The following is a 20,884-nucleotide window of genomic DNA, read 5'->3' as shown; positions in this document are numbered from 1 at the left end:
TGAAGAGAGATAAAATGATCCGCAAGCACAGGACAAGGAAAGCTGCCCAGACCCTCAATTAAATGAATCCATATAGTCATAAAGCCAACAGGATTCTTCTTAGTTTAACACTTTCCCTCTCCCTTTCATCTCAGCCACTAATTAGGATTATATTTATTTAGACCTGGTTGAAATTTTTCATATTTTTCTTTCCCCAACAAAAAAAATGGGTATTTGCCCAAATGTAAATTTGATAAGTTTTTTTTTTCGTTGATATTGCTTTTTAATAAGAACACCCCGTTCTCCTCCCCTGCCCCGGAAAATGGGAGGGACAAAGTAAAAAGGAGAGGGGGAGCTTTGCCATCAAAACTTTTCTCATTTAAAAAAAATGTCAGGACAATATTTGTCGGAAAACAGAAAATGTCCTGAAAATTTTCCAGTTCCCTCAATACTTTTTTTACTTCAAAATTTCTTGTGTAACACACTCACCATGTTTCTCGTGTAAGACACTTACCATGTTTCAACCAGCTCTGGTGATACCCAAAACTTTTGTTTGTTTCTGAATACGGAGTTAGGCTAATTTTAGATCTGAACATTTTGACCTAAATATTTTGAAGACTACTGCTAGTCCCGTGTGTGGTATACAGGGGCTGGAACGTCCTCTCTTCAGGGCATAAATTCATAATATTCCAGTGGCCAAATGATCAATACACCCATTTTTTTCTAGTAACTGAGGCTGTTTTTCTACTTCTGCTGAAGATGGGTGTTTGTCCTTGTACAAAACTTGGTTGGTATATACTAGCACTGTACCTGTGCACATCTTCCTGTTCTACTGCATTAGTACCACTCCAATGCCTACATCTAGTGTTTCTGTCAGTGATCTGCCATGAGTAGTTTAAAAAAAAAAAAACAGGTGCCAATGAGAGGCTTTAAAGCTGTTGGGAGACAGTTGGGTAGCTAACAGTCCCCGTGAAAGTTACACAACAGTTAGGGAGAGTCACTCTCCTAGCACATCAACAAGTTGGCTAAGCACGAACAGGTGGCGTGAACTGGCTTTCAGTGCAAAGAAGCAACACACAATCACACTGCTCAGAGCTCAGCTGCCCCTAAGGACTTCTCTGTTGAAGCAATGGGAGAACCTATCAAAATGCACATAAACCATTGCCCGGGAGAAGAACTGAAAATATCTCCCAGAGCTCCCCTCTCTACAAAGGGGAGGTACATATTTGTACACCCCTTCGTGGCATGTCCAACTTTCACATCAGGTTCAGCTCATTAGCAAAAGAGGCCGGTTGCACAATGCAGACCCACTGTGACGGTTCTTGGGGTATCCAGGACCGTGAGTTACCTTGTTACCCTTTGCCAGCAGGATGGAGTGTGACATTCCAGGGTGCAATTCAGACCAGTGAGGAGATGTGTCACCCCTACTCTGCAACCTTGGATGCCTTACACTGCACCCCTGAATGCGTGTGTGGAACTGCAGCCTGCCAGCTACACTTGGATTACACTCTGGCTCTCACCAGCCTGGGTTATATTGCAGGGTGACCCCAACACACTCCTAGTCCCGGCTTTTCTCCCAAAAACTTGCATTTAGCACTGTTCAGACCTTTCCTGGACAGTCCAGAAATATGAGGGCTGTTGTCCCGTTAAGGGAACATTACACAACTTGCCACCTTAAATGGAGTTACCCAGATAATTTAACTTAAACACACCAGATTAGTTTCAATTAAAGAATAAAACACGTTTATTTAACTGCAAAGAGAGAGATTTTAAGTGCGCAGGACTAATGAGGCATAAAAGGTAGAAATGGTTACAAGAAAAATAAAGTTAAAATGCTTCCTAGTGCCTAACTTGAACTATACTTGATTGGAAGTAGAGTTGTTACCACATACTTCTAATAGCATTACTAACCAAACCTTTCAGGTCAGGACCCTTCCCCCAAAGTCTAACAGCTGTTTCTTTTGTCTTCTCGAGTGCAAAGAGGGAGATGGGCAGAAAGAGAGATGCCTTGCGGTATTTGCCCCTCACTATTATGGTTCAGGCCCTCCTATAAAGTTCTATTCAGCTGAGCAGAAAGAGACGTGGAGTTTAGTGCCGGGGCGAGGGGGGATTGCTACATTGTTTTCTAAGTTGCAGCTCTGTTTTTTCCTGCCCCCTTTCTTTGTCAAAAAATGGCCTCTTGGTAGGGTGATAGCCCATCAGCTTTGATGACACCTGGCTAGTGGCATCACCTTGTCTTTGAGAATCAGATTTACCCACTTCCCAGACCTATTTAGGGAACTTCCGTCATAATTTCCACTTATGTTCATAACTTCACATAATTGTTAACTACACTTTACTATGCTATTATTGACCAGTGAGTTATTAGTTTTTAAATGATGCCTTACAAGGCATATTTTGTACAAAGCACGTGTGGGCTGGGAATACACGGCAGGTATTTCACTAGAGGGAGACTTGCTAGTGTTTAGCTGGGTGTCAGCTCCCTGACACCACCAGCCTGTTAACCAGCCAAGCACTTTCCTCTGGGCAATGCTAACCCTTACTGTGCTTTGCTGGTTAACAATAGGTGTGCTCCAACCCCTTATGAAGCATTCCTCTGTAGCATCCAGCCCCTTCTCCTCTGAATGCTGACAATTATATCAGGCCTGCTGTTCCCATGGGAACAGTGCACACACCAATTTGTATGATGGAACTTCCCCTGCTTAATATCGCAGCACTGAGATATATTCAGAGTGAAAACAATACATTTGTGATCAAAGATTCAAGCACTTGGGAGTAAGGATAATGGAAACAAAAGGAATAGAAAACAAACTCATAACACATTGTCTACAGACTAATCTTAACAGGCTAATCTGCTGTCTAAAGAAGTCTTATCGCACTCAAGTCAAAATAACCTCTTGGTCTTATTTTCACATCACCCTGTTGACTTTGTATGAAGCTGTGCAGCCAGTGTGTTAGCTTACAATGCTTATTTTACATGCCAACAGATAGACAGGTGAATAATCATCTGTTGTCTGATTGAAAAACCTGTTTGTCAACTCTACCGTGATGCAGACTTTAAAGCACATTTTCAGTACACGTACATAACTCCTGGCATGGCTGTGACATGCATGCCTAGACACTATATTAATGACCAGCATGACCCTGGCTTGCATTTAAGACCTTGCATGATATTCTTTGGTGAACCAGAATGTCTATACCAGGGGCGGGATATTCTTGTAACCCCATTACCAGCTAGCATTGAGGGGGCTTGGGGGTTTCACCCATATCCCAGGTGAGCACCACTTTTCCAAAGTTCAGTAGTGTTCAGAGCCAGGCACATCACTCACTGCAGGCCTGAAAGGAGACAGAGAAGATGGGCTAAATAACATCCATCCATCCACATCTGATCAGCGGAACCTACCCTGCTTGGGTCCTCGGCAGCATTTCAGTACTAAACCCTGAACTGCTACCATTTGAACTAAAGGACTGAGGGCATTACCTAGCAGCTACCCCACAAGCATGGATCAGCCACTACAGGGGGACAAAGACTCCCCTTCACCTAGTGTGAATTACACAAGGAAATGCCACACCCCAAAGGCAAATGGAATTCTGCATACGGAGAATAATTGCCTCATTGGTAACCTTGTCCTGAACCAGATTTGTTTTATCTTTTGGGGTAGCTGAGGGAAAGTCCCAAGCATGACTGGTTTATGTCTGAGGGCCAGATTTATCTCCATGGGTCCTGAGTGAAAAGAGGGTGGTGCTATATAGGGGGCAGCATGTTTACTGAACAATGGTAAAATACAGACCAAAATGTTATTTTAAAAAAGTATCAGAAACCAAGTGACAGAGAGAGAGAGAGGAATGAGGGTCATACAATAAAATGTTCACCCACCAAATCTCGGAACCACAAAGAATCGAATATTTCACATTCCGGTTCATTCAGATTTTGTGAGATTGCTTTAATTTTGCTTGCCTGCAGCTCATGAGCTGGACAAAGGAGAGTATTAGCTGCCGTTGGCTAGGTGAATTACCTGCGCACTTTGTTTTTACCAGTGGCCAAGAGCAATGGCAAGTTTTTACCTCCTGCAAAGGGCATGAAAATAATGACACATTAGATGCAATCTGAGGAACTACTGCCATTTGCTGACTTGAGTCCATTTTATTTTATGTTGGACAAGTGAAAAAATGACACCATAAGACCAGATTTAAGGGAGTTGGAAAGAACAGAATTGCATTACAAAGTTATTGTCAGACTTTTAAGTCCTAGTCCTGCAAATTGCCCTGGATGCAGGATCAGGGCCCAAGTGGGTAGATCCTAAGAATACAATTGGGGGCATCCTGTTGAACTGCTTATACTATGCAGGTCTCTTCATTCTTACAATAGTCCCACCAATGCTTCATATCCCCTGCTCTTAATTCTCTGCAGTAACAGAAACTGGGCATGAAAAGAGATTCCCTTTCCCAAAAGAAGTGATCAGAGCCCCATCACTGCAGAATACTGGGACCAGGGCGTCTGTCAATTTAACAAGATACTTGGATCTGAGAGACCCTTTTCCGCAAACAATTTTGGTTTCAATGAATTGGCATTTGTCTCACACACAAAAAATCATTTTTGTAAAAAAAAAAAAAAAAAAAAAAAAAATCCTGACAGCTATAGTCAAAGGCATGTGAGACGGGATAGGCTGCAACTTCTGATGGCTACATTCTGATCATCTTGCTCTCATTGGTGAGCAGTTATTCTCACAAGCAGCTGCCCTGACGTGAAGTTGCTCGTCAGTAACTGACCACCACATGAGTACAGCAGGCCATAAACATCCCCTAGCTGTAACCTAGCGCCAAATTATAGCCGTTGCCTGCATGGGACATGCTTCTGGTATTGTGATGACTGACATGCAGTCATCCTGATTTCAGGAGTGCTTTATAAATGGGAGATGTCCATAAATATGCAGCAGTTCACAGATACAGTCCTAGCAGATAGCGCTCATGGCACTTACGAATACGTATCACAGGCCCCTGGTTTTGTAGCACCAGAACAACCTTTGTGCAGCTGTTGATGTGGAACACTTAACAATCCTATTGCAATGCAACATCACAGCACGACATCTTCATCTCAGGAGGAGACTGGAGGCTTTCGTGGAAGAACATGAGACAAATGTGCAAGGCTATAATTCCATCCAGTGCTCACCACAATGCGGCTTTAGGGTTAGCACCTGCCCTGAGCTTCCTGAGACTGTGTCACCACCTCAAAGCCAGCAGAGGCTTGTGGGGTCTGAAAGTTGTTGCCATCTGATGCTGTAAAGCAATTCTTGGTGGGTCTCCATCCCGTTCCTAGGAGACTAAAACCATTGTCTCCATTAATGTCACTTTCCCCACACCCTTGCTGGCAGCCTGAGCAGAGAGTCCAGGGCCTGCATGGACACAAAGACTGGATTATACTCACCCTCTAGTGGTGATCTCTGCAGAGCATGCGTGAGGCAGCAGGGGGAACCTTGCTCTTCCACTGCCCTGATGTACTAGTTTGGGGATACAAAGGCACTGTTACTCCAGGGTTGTTGCTGTTATTTACCAGCATTGAGGGGGAAATTCACCTTTCTGCAGAGGGAAGCACAAGGCCTATGCACCACTTAAGACCTCAGAATAGAGTTGAAGTGGTACTTAGGTTGTGCTGGCCCTCCGCAAGGGGCGAATTTCAATCTCTAGTGGCTTGCGTAGGTTGATTACAGTATTTACGTGGCATTACTAGAATGACCCGCACATGTCCGATCGCAGGGGGACATGCCATTTGTTACGGAGCTGACAGGAAATAAGTTCAAGAAAAATATTTCTGGAACAGCAGCATGGCTAAACACCTAGGTGCCAGAATTCCCAGTCCTAGCTCTAGAGCCAAAACGTCCACCGGGCAGGGCTCTAGTGCCACTGTAATACAGACACAAGGTGGAAACGTTACCTCAGTGAGCAAAGCTGAAATTAACTCCCTTTAGGACAACTAAAATATAAAACTTCCAAGGGACCTTATGTAGCCATGCTTGGACTTGCATATCAGGGCCGGGTCATCGGCAGCCAGACCTAATGGTCAGAGCCGGGGTCCACAGTCAGGAGCCTGGATACCAGGGGGCAGAGGCGGGAGACAAACTGCAGATCAGAATCACAAGTCGGTAACCAGAGACAGGCCAAGTTAGAGCACCAGGAATTCAAGCTGGGGGAGTAGGAGGCACACGGTCCAGAGCAGAGAGGAGCCCAGCTATTCAAAGACAGCTTCCTGCAGTTTAAGCAGGGCCAGCAGGCTGCTCTGGGACTCTGCCAATGGGATGCCAGGGGCAAGTCTCAAACTAGGTCTGGGCTTCGTGGGTCCTCAGTCAGCAGGCTGCCAAGGGGAAGGTTGAAGCGTGGCTGCTCCTCTAGACCAGGATTCGAGGCCCGTGGGTCATGACATCATGCCTCCCTTGGGTTTTGCTCTCTCTCCTGCACATGCCCAAATGCTTGTACCCTTCTGGGCCTGTGTGCGTGTGCATTCTGCCTCGTGTGTGTTCAGCTGCACCTGCGGAAGGCTGAGTGAGCAAATGAAGGCTGAACGTTAGTTCCTGAGGCCCCCGGCTCTATTATTTGATGGCTAGTGTAGACTCTAGGGCCTCCCAGACAGACGAGCTAAGCCATGCAAAAAGCCATGCTTCAGCATGTCATTAACCGCTCAGCTGTTCCCAAAAATTCCAGCAGAACACACCTGCTGTGCAGCTGAGTGTACCAGGTACAGGGTAACGCTCCACTGATTTCAGCAGAACACGAATGGCTGACAACGGCACAGCTGGTACAGCACAGAGAGCCTCAGAGAAAAGAGAGCACAGGAGGAAGTGGGAAGGAAACACAGGAAATTGAAATGTGTCCACAGGGACGGGATGGCTCAGGGGAATCATAGCGGGGGTAAAGGCTCCCACCTCTAGGTCAGTGGGTCAGATAAGGCAGAGGTTGGCAGCAGTGGAAAAGACATTACCGCCCTCTGACAGTGGCCTATGTGAAATGAACTGATGGTACCAGCCCAGCTCCTGGTTGCAGATTCAGTGTTACATAAAACACTCACAACCGCCATGCTTGCGCCAGATCCAACCTTTCTGTTGACTGCAGTGGAAGTTGGCTAAGGCCTAGGGTAGGTCACAACTTTTCAGTCAAAGCTCTTTTTGACCAAAAAAAATTGGTTTTTCAACTAAACCAAGTGTCTGGTTTAAAGAAGTCAGCTTTCCTTAGAACAGTTTGATTTGGGGATTTTTTTTTGGGGGGGGGGGGTTGTTAATCAAAAAACGGAATGCCCCAAAACCCAAACATTTCAATGCAAACATTCTGCTGCAATGCCTCCTGGGAGTGGAGTTTGAGTGCATCATGCACCAATTGTCTTCTATGAGCTGCAATCCCTAGTCAGACGTCTTCTCCCATGATGCAACATCTCCCCTGCCAAAGAGGGGAGAGTGTGATGAGTCATGGGAGATGTAGTCTAACCCTGGGAGCCCCAGCTGTACAGGAGAATGGGAGCATGAGTTACCTAAACTACAACTCCCAGGAGGCACCAGAGCAGCATTTCCAAATCAAAGCATTTCAGTTTTCAGCTGAAGTGTTTTGGATTTAGATTTTTGCACAGAATTTTTTCTTTTTACGTAAGCATTTTCTGCAGCAAGGAGCCCATTTTCCCACCAGCTCTACTCAGGCCTCTGGTTTCCAGTCTTGGCAATGAGACAGGACTGAATGGCCACAAGAAGTAAACTCCCTTTCCCCCTAACGGGAGAAGATGGAGGCAGGGATGCTGGCGGTATTGTGCCCATTGCCTGCTCTGTGGCTATATCAAGGGCTTCACTTTACAGAACAGAATCTTTAGCCATCAGTAGATCCCTCCCTTTTTTTAAAGAAACATCAAGAGTGTGAATCACATTGTCTGTAAAGAGCCTTGGTACTATGGAAACACAACCCACATTGCTGGCACTAAACAAGTCATAGATACACAAATGCTTAGTGTCCCAAAGCCAGTGCGCTTATACCAGGGGGTAATCTGGCCCCAGTATGTAGCGCTGATTGGAGAGAAGCAGCCAACTGAAAGGAGTAGGGTGACCTTTTTGGTTCTCCTTGTCCTAAACAAGAAAACACAGGCTGTTCTATTTGATTTTCCAGGGGCACAGAAGACGGAGTACACAAAGTCTGTGTCTTGAATGCTGTAGCCCTTTGAATGAAGAACTCCCAATGACTTGTCCTCTATTGATGTCAGCATGTTCCTGTGCCCCTCCAGGGAAACCAGGGGGAGCCAGGGATCACCTCGCTAATCTAAATCCTGAAAATGCCATAATTTCCCCCAAAGCTAGTGATTCATGCGCTGCTGCATGACACTGATGTCCATGGGGCCAGTGCATTGGCTACTGGAGACCTATCATGAATTAAGTAGAATAACGGCTCACACTTTTATAGCACTTTTTCCTCCTGTAACATCCAAGGGCTTTACAGAGGTTTGTATCATTTGCTGTATGAGGAAACCAAGTCACAGAGACTCCCAGTGAAATAGCAGCACAGAGGGGGCTAGAACCCATCTCTCCTGATTTGGCAGCCACAACCCACTCCATCAGGCCGCACTTGCCCCTTAGAGACAAATGCTCCACTAAATTGACTGCAGTAGACAGCACAAACAGTCCCCCTGATGGTGCCACCTTAAGGCATAAGACAAGCAGTGGCATGCCATTGTCAAACAAAGGAGTGATCAAACAGATGTCCCTTGCACGAGGCTCTGAATCCAGGACACACTGGTTTTGATGGACCAGCACAAAAGAATCAAGGGGGGGGCAGCCGTTGGAGAAAAGGAATTCCCCGTCTCCAACCACAGCAGCAAGTGCTCTGCACATAAATGGGCTGGGCTCTAGCCTAGGCTTGGGGACTCGGAGTCAGGATTCCTGGGTTCTACTCCCAGTTTGATGCCTGATTCAGTGTGTAACCTGGGCCCGTCCCTCTCCAAAATGGTTGAGTAATGCTCTCCTAGGTTAAAGCCAGCTTCTGAGCCCCTTCGTCCTACTCCACCAAAGAGCCAGTAGAATGGGGGTCGTGTAAATATCCTCAAGCTGAACCGCTGTAAGATTAACGCTCTATCCAATGTTGTCACTAGGTGGCTCCATACGGCTCTTTGAGATTTTCAGCTGAAGAAGTGCAAATCCTCAGCCCTATCATTAGGCCAAGTCCTGAGCTCTCAGCAAAACTGCCATTGGTACAAAAATAAATAAATGAGAGCTAAGGAAAACACAGCCAAACTCTTACTGGTTCATTGCTAGATTCTTAGGCTGAATGGCTTGGTGGTTATATTTGGAGCAAGAGTGACACCTGCTGCAGGCCCTGGATATTACAGCTGGGTACTGAGATTTCCTATTGAATCATAGAATCTCAGGATTGGAAGGGATCTCAGGAGGTCATCTTGTCCAATCCCCTGCTCAAAGCAGGACCAATCCCCAGACAGATTTTTACCCCACTTCCCTAAATGGCCCCCTGAAGGATTGAACTCACAATCCTGCAGGCCAATGCTCAAACCACTGAGCTATCCCTCCCCCACATCCCTCCAACTCAGGGGTCCTCAACGTGGTGCCGAGGGGGCATCTAAATGTGCTCGCGTCCTAGCCCCTAGTGGAGCACCCGCCAAAATACCTCCTAATTTCTGCTGCATTTAGGCGGCGACGCCTCTTGATGACACCGCTTGCCACCGACAAACAGCGTCATTGAGAGGCGTCACCGCCAAAATGCCGCAGAAATTCGGCAAGTGCTCCACTGCCACCATGGTCCTTCATCTGGCGCCCGCCAGACGAAAAGGTTGGGGGTCACTGCTCCAACTTATCCTCACAGAGATAAAATTCACTAGTGATTTTTGAGGGTGAGGTTATTCACTGTGCTCTCCAAGCCTCAGATCAAACAGATGTGCCTTTCACAGGGCTCTGAATCCAGGAGACTGGTTCTAATGCACCAGCACAAAAGAATCTGGAGGGGGGAAGAAGTCTAGGAGATCTACAAAACAGCCATTTGAGAAAAGGAATTGCTCCTCTCCAGCCGCACCAGCACACTGCACATAACTGACACTACATTCGTCAGGCCCCAACATCTACCTTGCCTCAGTCCAGGTGTCTCAGCTTAGAACTTCCTGCCCAAGCTCCTTCTTCTCATCCCACTTCCACCCACTCAATTCATGCCAGGAAAAGAAGGATGCTTGTAGACAGCTTCTGCAGCTCATCTTCCCAGGCTCGGGCTCCTGTGTCCTTCTCCAGGCAACCTAGCTGGTTCCCTCTGCTCCCTGACTACAAGCTGGACTCAGCTGGGGTTCCATGGAACAGTGCAGGGAGCCTGCACTCACTATAATCCAATACACTGCTCCTTGCAGAAGTTGGACAGCAAGTGACAGATCCTGGCTGGTCAAGGAGACGGAGAGCAAAATGGTCCCTTGCTTGGCAACTCCAAAAATTCCACATAAAAATGCTGAATTCCATGGGAAAAATGCCACATTCCCTAATGAGGGAATTGCAGATCCACGGGGCTCTGATTGAGATGAATGGGGCAGGTCGTACCTCTCAGAGCAATGGATTCAGGCTCTCTGCAGACTCAAACAGGCATTCTGCTTCAGTAACACTAAGACCCCCTTTTCAAGGTTATCTCCACTGCCATGAGGGTGGAAGCAGTACTTTGGACTCTAAAGCCCAAGGCCCTGCCTTTCAGAAGTGCTGGGCACTACAGACCCCACTGGGGGCTGCAGGTGCACACCCTGGTCAGGCCACCCACAGACTGGTGCCTAAATATGGATTTGGAACTTTAAGCGCCCAGCTGTGAAGATTTTAGCTAAGATGACCTACCAGGTCTTTTCCACCCCTTATGACCTGTACTCCAGAGCCAAACAATCCAGTGCATTACTCCTCTGTTCCAAACTCGGGCAAGCTCAGGAACATTTCCCAGCAGCAAGGTCATGCATAACTAGCATAGATAACGGACAGACATGCTGGGCCAAATGCCTCCCTGTCGAAGCTGCTGGAGCAGCTCTGACCTTGGAAGCTAAAACAATGCACCATGCTCCCTGCGTGCCAGGCTGGCCCATGAGGCTTGGAATCCTACCCACGCCCAGGGTGCCACCTTTGACAGAATTAACACCGTGGTCACTGTGCACCATTCAGCACATGCCTGCCCTGCCCCGCCAGCCCAACTCTGCCATGTCCCCGATAACCCCTAACTTCTGACCCCAGCCAGTGGGACTGGCTCCCGGTTTGCAGAGAGGGCTGGGTTTGCTCCACAGGAAAGTCCAAAACGCTTAGGACACAGGGTGTCTGAAATGGGGGTCACTGATTGCTACGTGCTCTGTGGTTGAGGGAGGGGGCATTGTCCAGTGCCTAGACTGAGCCTAGAGGCCAGGACTTCTGGGTCTAGACCCTCCTCTGCCATAGGCTGCTGGATGGGCCCTGTTCTCTCAGGCTCTGCGAATGTGCCTGTTGCCTTGGTGGGCAGTGCCCTCAGCTGGTGAGAATTATTATTTTCACCCTCAGACATGTAACACTTCATCTCTTCAAAGTACACCTCTACCCCGTCAGGAGCCAAAAAATCTTACCGTGTTACAGGCGAAACCGCATTATATTGAACTTGCTTTGATCCACCAGAGTGTGCAGCCCCGCCCCGGAGCGCTGCTTTACCACGTTATAACCGAATTCGTGTTATATCAGCGTAGAGGTGTATTGTGCGAGCTCCCCCTCCGAGCTGGGAAGGGGGGTGAGCATTCCAGAATGTTGCCAAGACGACCCCTGCCCCGGCAGCCTCGCTAGCCACCAATCCACAGGCTCAGTAATGCTTCCTCGTGGGAAGCAGGGTGACCAGACAGCAAATGTGAAAAGTCGGGACGAAGGTGGGGGTAATAGGAGCCTATATAAGAAAAAGAGCCCAAAATCGGGACTGTCCTCATAAAATCTGGGCATCTGGTCACCCTAATGGGAAGGGGAAAAGCAAGGCTGGCTCCAGGCACCAGCCCAGCAAGCAGCTGCTTGGGGCAGCCAACAGTGAGGGGCAGCACATCTGGGTCTTCAGAGGCAATTCGGCAGCGGGTCCCTCACTCCCTCTCAGAGCGAAGGACCAGCCGCCGAATTGCCGTGAAGACGGAAGCGGCAGCGGTAGAGCTGCAGATCGCAATCGTTGTTTGGGGTTTTTTGTTTTTTCTTTTTGCTGCTTGGGGTGGCAAAATCCCTGGAGCCAGCCCTGGGGAAAAGCCACATCAGCTGGATTGGAGGAACAATCAGGCTAGGGGAAGTTAAAGGAATTGCCCTACACACACACACTCCCAGGAGGAGCCTCCAGGGCAGGGGTCTGACTCCTTGGGGCAGTGTGGGGTGGGGTGCTTGCACGATGGCGTCTGCCACTAGCATGTTGGGTGACCTTGGGCAAATCATGGCCCTTATCTGTGCCTCAGTTTCCCCAGCGGTAAGATGGGGAGAATGATACTGACCTCCTTCGTAAAGTGTTTTGAGGCCGACAGATGACATATGCTGGAGAAGATCTAGGTAATATGATTATGTAGCTACTCAGAGATTCTCCAAGACCTCCAGTCCACCCCCTTTAACCAGCAACGAATAAACAACTCTCCCACCCCAAAGAAAAATGTGTTGCAAACCCCAGTGTGATGCACTGAATGCCATTTTCAGTGACTTGAGGAGACCATGTCAGACAGGAGCCCCTCACCGTGTGTACAAAGCAGAAGGCAGGGGAACAGTGAGCCAGCAGAATTTGGTGCCAGGGCAGGAATCAGAGTGTCAGATACACAATCCTGGAGCGCTCACCCTTCAACAGAGCTGAGTTGTGTCCGCTGGAAGAACAGCACCTGGCCCCAGCCCAAGCTAACAGCTTGTCAGTGAAATCCTTAATTAAATGTTGTTACCATTTAACTAAGTGCTCTGGAAACCTCTCCTCCCCCTCCTAGCTTCCGGAGATTTAAGTGGGCACCTGGGGCTCTAACAATGCTCATGGCTGCTCGGCTGCTGGTAAATGGATGTTGCCAGTAAGTCCGTCGTGATCCTGATGTCGGTCCGATCCTGGCAGAGTTGGCTCTGGTTGTCACCTGACTGGATTCGCAAACGGGCCAGTTCTGCAGAGCAATCTGTCACCACGGTTACTTTGGGAAGGAAAATAATTTGTTATGCAGTAAAAAGGCCCATTCTCAAGGGGCAGCTCTGAGTCAAATTCTCCCTTCACTTGTATGCATGTAACCTGGGACTCCCAGCTCCCCTGCTGTAAACGCGAGGCTGGACGGCCCACTCGCTCAGGGAGTGTGAGTGCTCTGCACACTAGGGACGCCACAGTTCAGCCACTTGTTACGCCATGCGCTGTACACCAAGCAGAGTTTTCACCCTCGAAAAAGGGGGACATGCCACAGACTACCTGGAGTCCACTAGGGATGGGGCCAGATGCTGTGGGGAGGCTGCCATTAAGTCAGAGCAGCCCAGAATCTATCTCCCCTTCTTAGGGCCCATAGCATTGCTAAGCCTGCCTCCTTGTGTCTCCTTAAGCAGCTCACGTTGGCATGTGGGGGCCGTGCGGGGGAGTTACTGTGTGTCCGGTGTTTTGTTCTTCTCTGGCACTCAACACTTTCTCCTCAGAGACTACAACCAGCTTCCCTCCGCTTGGCTGCGCAGTGTCCCCGGCTTTCCTGCAGAACAGTAACGGGGTCCTTCCACGAGGGACGAGGCTGCACTACCGGAACGCAGTGGCGAGAGCAATGCCACTCAAACAGCCTGACCGCGGGCTTCACCAGCGAGACGCTTTTCTGCCCCGCTGCACCTTGGCTGAAAAAGCGGGCAGGCCGAGGCCAAATGGCTGCAAGAGTGAAAGGTCAATTTGTGGAGGCAAAGGACTCTTCAGACCATGGGCCTGAGTCTGACATCCTCGATACCAGTAAAAACTAAGAGTTATTCCACCGAGTCAGTGGAGTTTCACCTGTGCGCTCGCAACACAAAGAGGCCATTTGAAGGCTGCCCGTACAGGCAAGGTGGTTTCCTGACCACGTGAGAGTAGCTGCGAGACTGCGCAGGGCCCAGTGGCGAGGTAGGGGACCAGAGCTTTGCAGACAAATGTACCAAGTTGACAGCCTAAGGCCTGATTGGTTCCAGTCAATACCACGCTACATCCTATTCAACTGGGCGCCCTCTGCCTCCTGCTGGCCAAGACCCAGGGCTGTGCCTGGTTAGGGGCACACACAACTGAATGTAAAGTGAGCCAGGGCAGCACAAGGAGGCCCAGAACAAAAGTTTACTAAGGGCTAGATTCTGCTCTGGGTGCCCTCGGGCACTACAGAGGGGAGTGAGGGGTAATTCTGGCTGATGCAGGCTGTGCACGGACCCCAGGACGCCTGCCACACCACCCATAAAGAGGGCACAGCATGCCTCTCCCAAGCCTTGCCTCTTCCTCACGGCACAGTGGATGTGGAGAAGCCCTAGTAGGGAGAAGAACAAACTCCCCCTTTCACTGTACAGATCCTTGCAACATGGATGCAGGTGCTGGCTGGAATATGGCCCTAGAGACAGATGAACGAGGACTCTGGGGTACCAAGCAAAGCCTCTGGTATCAGCACCATTACATGCAGGTGTGGCTTCTGAGAGGCAAAACCTCAGAGCCATGAGTGACCCTACAGCAACTGTCTGTGGCTCTGGAAAGGAGCCAGCCTTGGGCATCTCTGTCGTGCTGGCGGTTAACAAACCCAGCCGCAATTCCCTGTTACTTGAATGTGGCCAATCGGTTCTCATTGCCCCAAAAAGGGGATGAAAAGATGGTGCGAGTTTCCTCTCCCTCGTTACTATGCAAAGCCGAGAAGGAAGCTGCGCCGCTCTGTCTGCTATCCGGGGCACTGATTAACTGATTGGAATAATTAGTATCTGCCCAGGGCTTTTAAGCCCTTGACTGATACTCAGGTTTGATCATTTGCTGCCATAGTGGGTGGAATTAACATGTGCAATTCCTGAATAGCTGTGCAAAGTAGGGTGGGTTTTTTTAAGAAACAGTAGCAGAGAGCTCGCTTCCCTCTGTAGCACCACAGAGAGTGGGGTCTGTGCTTTCTTTGGCCACTGCCGGGATGTATGTGCGTCAGCAATGTAACAGCATCCAAGAGTGGCTAAATATAATTGTCCATTAGTGCAATGAAGCTTGGGTTACAGCCTTCAGCTTTCAGATTAGATGGAAAACCGGAGTCCTGACTCTTTCTGCTCTTCATGACCAGAGGGCACGTTGTACAAGAATCAGCAGGTGTCACTGCAATATCCAGGCCAAAGTCCAAGTTGGACAACTGTATTGTGCTTAACTTCATCCTAGTGAGGTTCTTATACCACATCCTTCTTGGTGGTATCTAGGCTTTTAGGGTTTCAGTCAGATAGGTTATTCTTTCACACTACCTGCCCTAGACAGTTACTGAGTCGCATCCCAGAGGTGGCTGCATTTCAGGGGCAGATAAAGAGATTCTGCAATTAAAGGGCCCAACTCTGAAAGGTGCTGGGTGGCCTCAGCTCCCACTGAACTCAGCTTAGCTCAAGGCTGGTGCCACACAAACTTCCTTAAAGCCATTCCGCAGAGAGACCTCTGGCGCTAATGCTGGCACGTTCATTTCCGCAGTGTGTTTCCTTTACCCCCATGTCCCCTTGAGGCCAAGCTAACAAAAGGCAAGAGATCAAGCAATACAAGGACAAATCTGCCAAGGCCAATCAAAAACTGAAAGGAGGAGGCTGCTGGGTTTGCCGTCACCTCTCATCCGCTGACAGCTGCTCTTTGTCTTCAGGTCCTTAGTCACAGGACCAAACAAACTCCTCTGAAATCATTAGAGACCAGTTTGACCCATGGGGCAGAGATTCAGAGGTTACAGGGATACCTTCTCCCAGTGGTAGCTCCTTCAAGAAGGGAAGTGATTTGTGTCTTAAGATATGTCAACACTGGTGTAATTTCCAGCTAACCCTTGAGCTGGCATGAGTCTATCTACACCAGCTGGATATCATGCTCATACTCTAAATCATGTTTGAGATGCTCAGGTGTTACAGCCCCCTGCAAAGTGTCTGTAATAAATGCTAATAAAGTTAACGGCCATTGGCTGGCCTTCCCGGGAGCCACAGCACAGCTGGGAGGTTGTTACAGAACACGAAGCTGGCTTCCTGAGTGCTGGCCCAAAGTCTTAGGAGAAAGGTCACTCTGGGTCTCTAGGTACAGGGGCTGCGGTATGACGTCAGCGCAGGAGGCCTGCTCCCCACTCTCCACCACTCTGCCCTCAGGAGCTAGGTGGGAAGGTTACAGGGAATCCAGGCGGACGGGCAAGCCTGCTCCCTTTCAGACGTAAGGTTACCTGAACTGTAAAGAGGTGACAGAAGGCTCTGGGAGTCAGGAACTCAGGGTTTATCCTGGCTCTGGCTTTCTGGGACAGACCTGGGAAGGTTGTTCCTCTCTGTGTGCCTCAGTTTCCCATCTGTAGAATGAAGCTAATAATAGTTCCCCACCTCACAACCGGCGTTGCAAGGGTTGCCAAAATTCATGCCGGGGTAGAAAGAGAAGGACACAGCAGCCTCGGGAAATGACGGAATTATCTATGCAGCAGGTAACTTACCTGTAGGAGATTTTGATCAGGGCAGCAGCGTTAATGCAAATTGTTCTTGCAAAGAGCACCCTGGGAACTTTCCCTGAGTACGACTGGTCAGGATCTTGGTCTTATCTCTTATCCAAAGGACGCAATGAATCACAAAACAACTGCTAGGAACGCAAGTCCAGCCACTGGGGTTTTGGGGGGGGTTTGGTTTTTTTTTTTAACTCGCCTTTTGTGGTTTAAGTTGCTGATCTGGATCATTGAAACCATCTTCTTCCTATCAGCCCTTCCTGCAGATTGCAGCTTTCACAGCTACTGCCAGTGGAGTTGTACCAGCCAGTGGAGTTGTACCAGCCAGTGCTTGGTGGAGTTGTACCAGCCAGTGCTTCCTGATGTTGTCTGATGCCAGCAGATGGCACTGCCATCAGCTGGAAGGGGAGCTGCCCCAGCACAGCACCAGGTGCAGCTCAGCTCCCTGCTAATGAGAACAGGCTCACAGCAGCAGTGGAGCTGACAGCTAAAGGAGGCGATTCAGATGCTGGAGTTTTCCAGGTGGGTTCTTGAGAGCAGAAAAGGGTTTGGTGGCAGCGAACCACTTGAGCATCATCTGAGCCATAAGTGAACTTTTTCAATGCAGTGTGGAGCAGGGGAAGGGTTTCGTAGCTCTGCTTTCTAAATCTGACCCACAGGGACCTGTGCAAGGGCTTGATTAGTTTCAGGTCTCTGACTGTTGCTCCATAGCCAGGGCATGGCTTTTCCCTATGATCAGTTGTGCAGTTGAGGAATTCTGTTTTGGTCTGAACCAATATTTACATCAGAGATCAAACACCTCTCTCTCTCTCTCCACTCAGGATTGTTGACCTCCAGGTTGAAGGTAATAAGACCAGATCCCAGGGAGATTTTGGACTGTTTCCAGCCATCTCTGATGCTAAAACACTTCCCTACCTCCCACTGAATCTCTCCCACTAAAGACTGGGATCTGCTTTTCTTACGTTTTATGCAAAGGTTTTGGGACTTCTACATAATTCAGTGGGGTGGCTGGTTGGGAACTAAAGGATCTGCTTTGCCAGCCATGAACAATGACCATTACTAGCAGGGGCAAGTTAAAAGCTACTTAATACTATGAAATGCTGATTTTTAAAGTATCGTTCCATCCCTTCTATAACATAGCCTTATTCTTCTGGGGCAACTAAGCCAAGCTTGGAAGTGATCAAGGAATCAGCAGTCAAGGTTGGTTCTTGTGCATTACCCTGTGCTCTACCTAAGTTAGTCTTCCAAGGAGGGTCTTTTGCGCCTACCTAAATAATAGCACTCAATAAAAAGACAAGGGAATCAGTGACCATCCCAGCTTGCTCTAATAAAAGCCCTTTCCCTGGCTGAAATCTGATTATGCATGGTAATTTTTTTTCAGACTATAACCAGCATCAGCTGTGAAGATGTTCTCAGGCTCAAAGAACTTCTTCAGACTCATTTTAAACATATGGTTCACTATTCAATTACTGCCACCAGCAGCAAAAAGGATGAATGGCAAAGAGGAGGCAAACAATGAGGAATGTGAATTTCAATGCAGGCAGGCACAAAGATTGCACGCAGTAAGCATCCTGATTTCTGAATACGAAATAAAATAGCAACAGAGCCTCGCCTAGCTGAATTCATTCCTAACAGCTCTGCATATATTTTAAATGATGCTTTCAATCTGAATAGCATTTCAATAGATATAAACCAGTCAGCCTTTTACATCAAAAAGTAAATTCCTTGTCAGCGTAACAAAGTCCTGCTGACTTTGAGCCTCCTATATTTTGTGCATAATGCATGCGTGGTATTGTGAATGGAGCTAATTGCACTGGAATGTGTTGGTATCCTAAAATATTCTTCTATCTTCCGAGCAATGACAAGAATTATAACACCCATGATGTCCCACCTTAAGCACAGGCCTTTCAGAACCAGGCAGAGGGCCATTCAACATTGCAGGGAACGGAGTGGGTTGAATTTTGGATAGAAGATGATTAGATTCTTTTCTGCTTGCAGAGCAATTCCAGTCAAGTCAGTTGTATTCATTGAATTCTGCCTCAGCACCTAAATCCCCTAAACTCCCTTCTGGCCTGACAGTTCTATGAGTCTGACTAGTTTGCAGGTGACCATTTTCAGATCAGGTCTCCACAAACTCTGCTATTCGACATTCCTGGTGTGCAGCTGCTCATCTGTAGGTACATCGACACAGCCACCGGAAGGTGTCATTTACAGCTCAGGGAGCTCTGTGCAAGGTTCCACACTAAACACTGCAAAGCGGTTCCAAGAGCATGGGCAGCTGCTCTGGCTAGCCACGCAAACACCACCTCATCTGCCACCCTGGGTTCGTGCTTGGGTGGCTAGCCCAAGTCACAGCCCCGGCTGCAGTGTCCACGCTGTTATTTAGGTACTAGCCCGAGCGGAACTACTGCGGGTACCTCTACCGGAACTGCGAATCACCTCCCAACTGCAGGGTAAATGCAACCTAAGTTACATGGGGCTGTGTCTGGATTGAGGACATCACTGGGAGTAAAACACATGCTTAAATGTTTGACTGGGCGGGGGCCTAAGGGACTGGAATGCTTTAGCTAGAAGAGTACCCAGCAGCAGAGGTGCCATACGACGTTGCCGGTGACCAATCACTCATGCTACATTCGGATTCACAAATATCTTTCCCATATGTGGAGGCTGAGAAGAAATTTCCTTCCAGGTCAGATGGCAGAGACCTTGGGGAGTTTCACCTTCTTCTGCAGTGTGCGGGTTTGGGTCTCTTGCCAGGATTATCTGGGTGTCTCTCACTTAATCAGTTCTCCTGAGGGCTGTAATCCTTTGGTCTAATTCTGGTTGTTGGCTTTGGTGTGCAGGTGCTGGGTTCTGTTGATGGTCTGTGCCATACAGGAGGTCAGACTGCATGGCGTGGGGTCCCTTCTAGCCTTAAATTCTATGATCCACTGTGGTTGCTGGAATACGAGTGAATAATAATCCCTACCAGCAATTGAAGTGACATGACCTCAGATCTTGGATTCACCATTCTGACTAAAGGCCATTTCCACAATGTTCCTACGATTTGAAGTCGAATCATTCACTAAAGTCAGCCCACGCTAACACAGGATGGTATACACCCATTCCTGAAACACGCACTGGGTCCCTAAACTCACCGTGAGGCGGAGCAGGACTTTTTACCATTAGAACATTAAGCCAGATCCTCCGCAGCGGGTGTAAATCTATTGTGATCAACGAGGTCATGCTGATGTACGCCAGCTCAGGATTTGGCCCATTTGGTTGTCCTACTGAAGTCCTCTTTGCTGCTTCTACTGAAGTGACTCTCCTTCAATCAGGTTGTTGAATTAAAATTAAAACCAAGAAGCTGGTCTGGGTTTTTTCCAATAGTCTTACTTTATTAGATATCACATGAAGAGAGAAGATGTTTGTACCTGCATGCAGCGGAAGACTGGAGAGTATTTCTAGTTTCTGTGTTACATTTCTCTTTCATTATTGGTAAACTGACATTTTGCTGTAAAAACACTGCATGCTAGTTAGAACGCAAACATCATTAGACAAGGCTCCTGCACCATTCCCAAGCCATGTGTGCATGCTTTATTTACAGAGGCAAAAAACTAGGTCAGGTCACAAATCGCCAACACAAAAATCAGAAACGGATGAGAAATGGAGACATTTAGTGTGACTTACGCAATACTCAGAAAGTGGTATCAGCAATGGAAAAATGTTTGAATAAGTATATGATTTGAATATAACTTCTTCAAAAGTAAAGCAGACCAAGTCGGGAATGTTAAGAGAGGTAATGGTAATACGTTGCCAGGTAAAGTCAATCTTTGTTTAATTGTTCTGTGTGTATATATATGTACATACACAAAGAAAGCTTTACTGCCATCATCTTTTGAAGGAATTGCTTAGAAGTTTTTTTTTGAGGGGGAAAGGGTCCCCAAGAATTAACATCTCCATCCAAACTTTGCTCCTTAACACATCAGGATTAGCTAAATTATTATGTCAATTCTATAATAGAACATTACAGCATAGGACACTGCTAGACCTATAAATACTGTGAGCCCAATTTCCCCACTCAGCATCGAAGGTGGTCAGTTCTGAATTGGTAGAGTCTAATGCAGATTGTTTGGACACCTATGACAAGGTAAGTACTCAAATTAATGCCCCATAATAAGCATCCAACTTTGAAAATTAAGCTTTGTTTGCAACCCACTTTTTATATACTTAGCATAAAAAGGCAAATTTATATAAAACCTCTGGAAAATAGGGAGGGAATGATAGATTTGGCAAAAAAGATTTAGATTTTAGATTTAAGAAAAGACTGAGGGC

Source organism: Gopherus flavomarginatus, chromosome 15 (assembly GCF_025201925.1).
Source record: "Gopherus flavomarginatus isolate rGopFla2 chromosome 15, rGopFla2.mat.asm, whole genome shotgun sequence".
NCBI lineage: Eukaryota > Metazoa > Chordata > Testudines > Testudinidae > Gopherus > Gopherus flavomarginatus.
The sequence above is the reverse complement of the archived record's forward strand: the minus strand, read 5'-3'. Positions refer to the sequence as shown.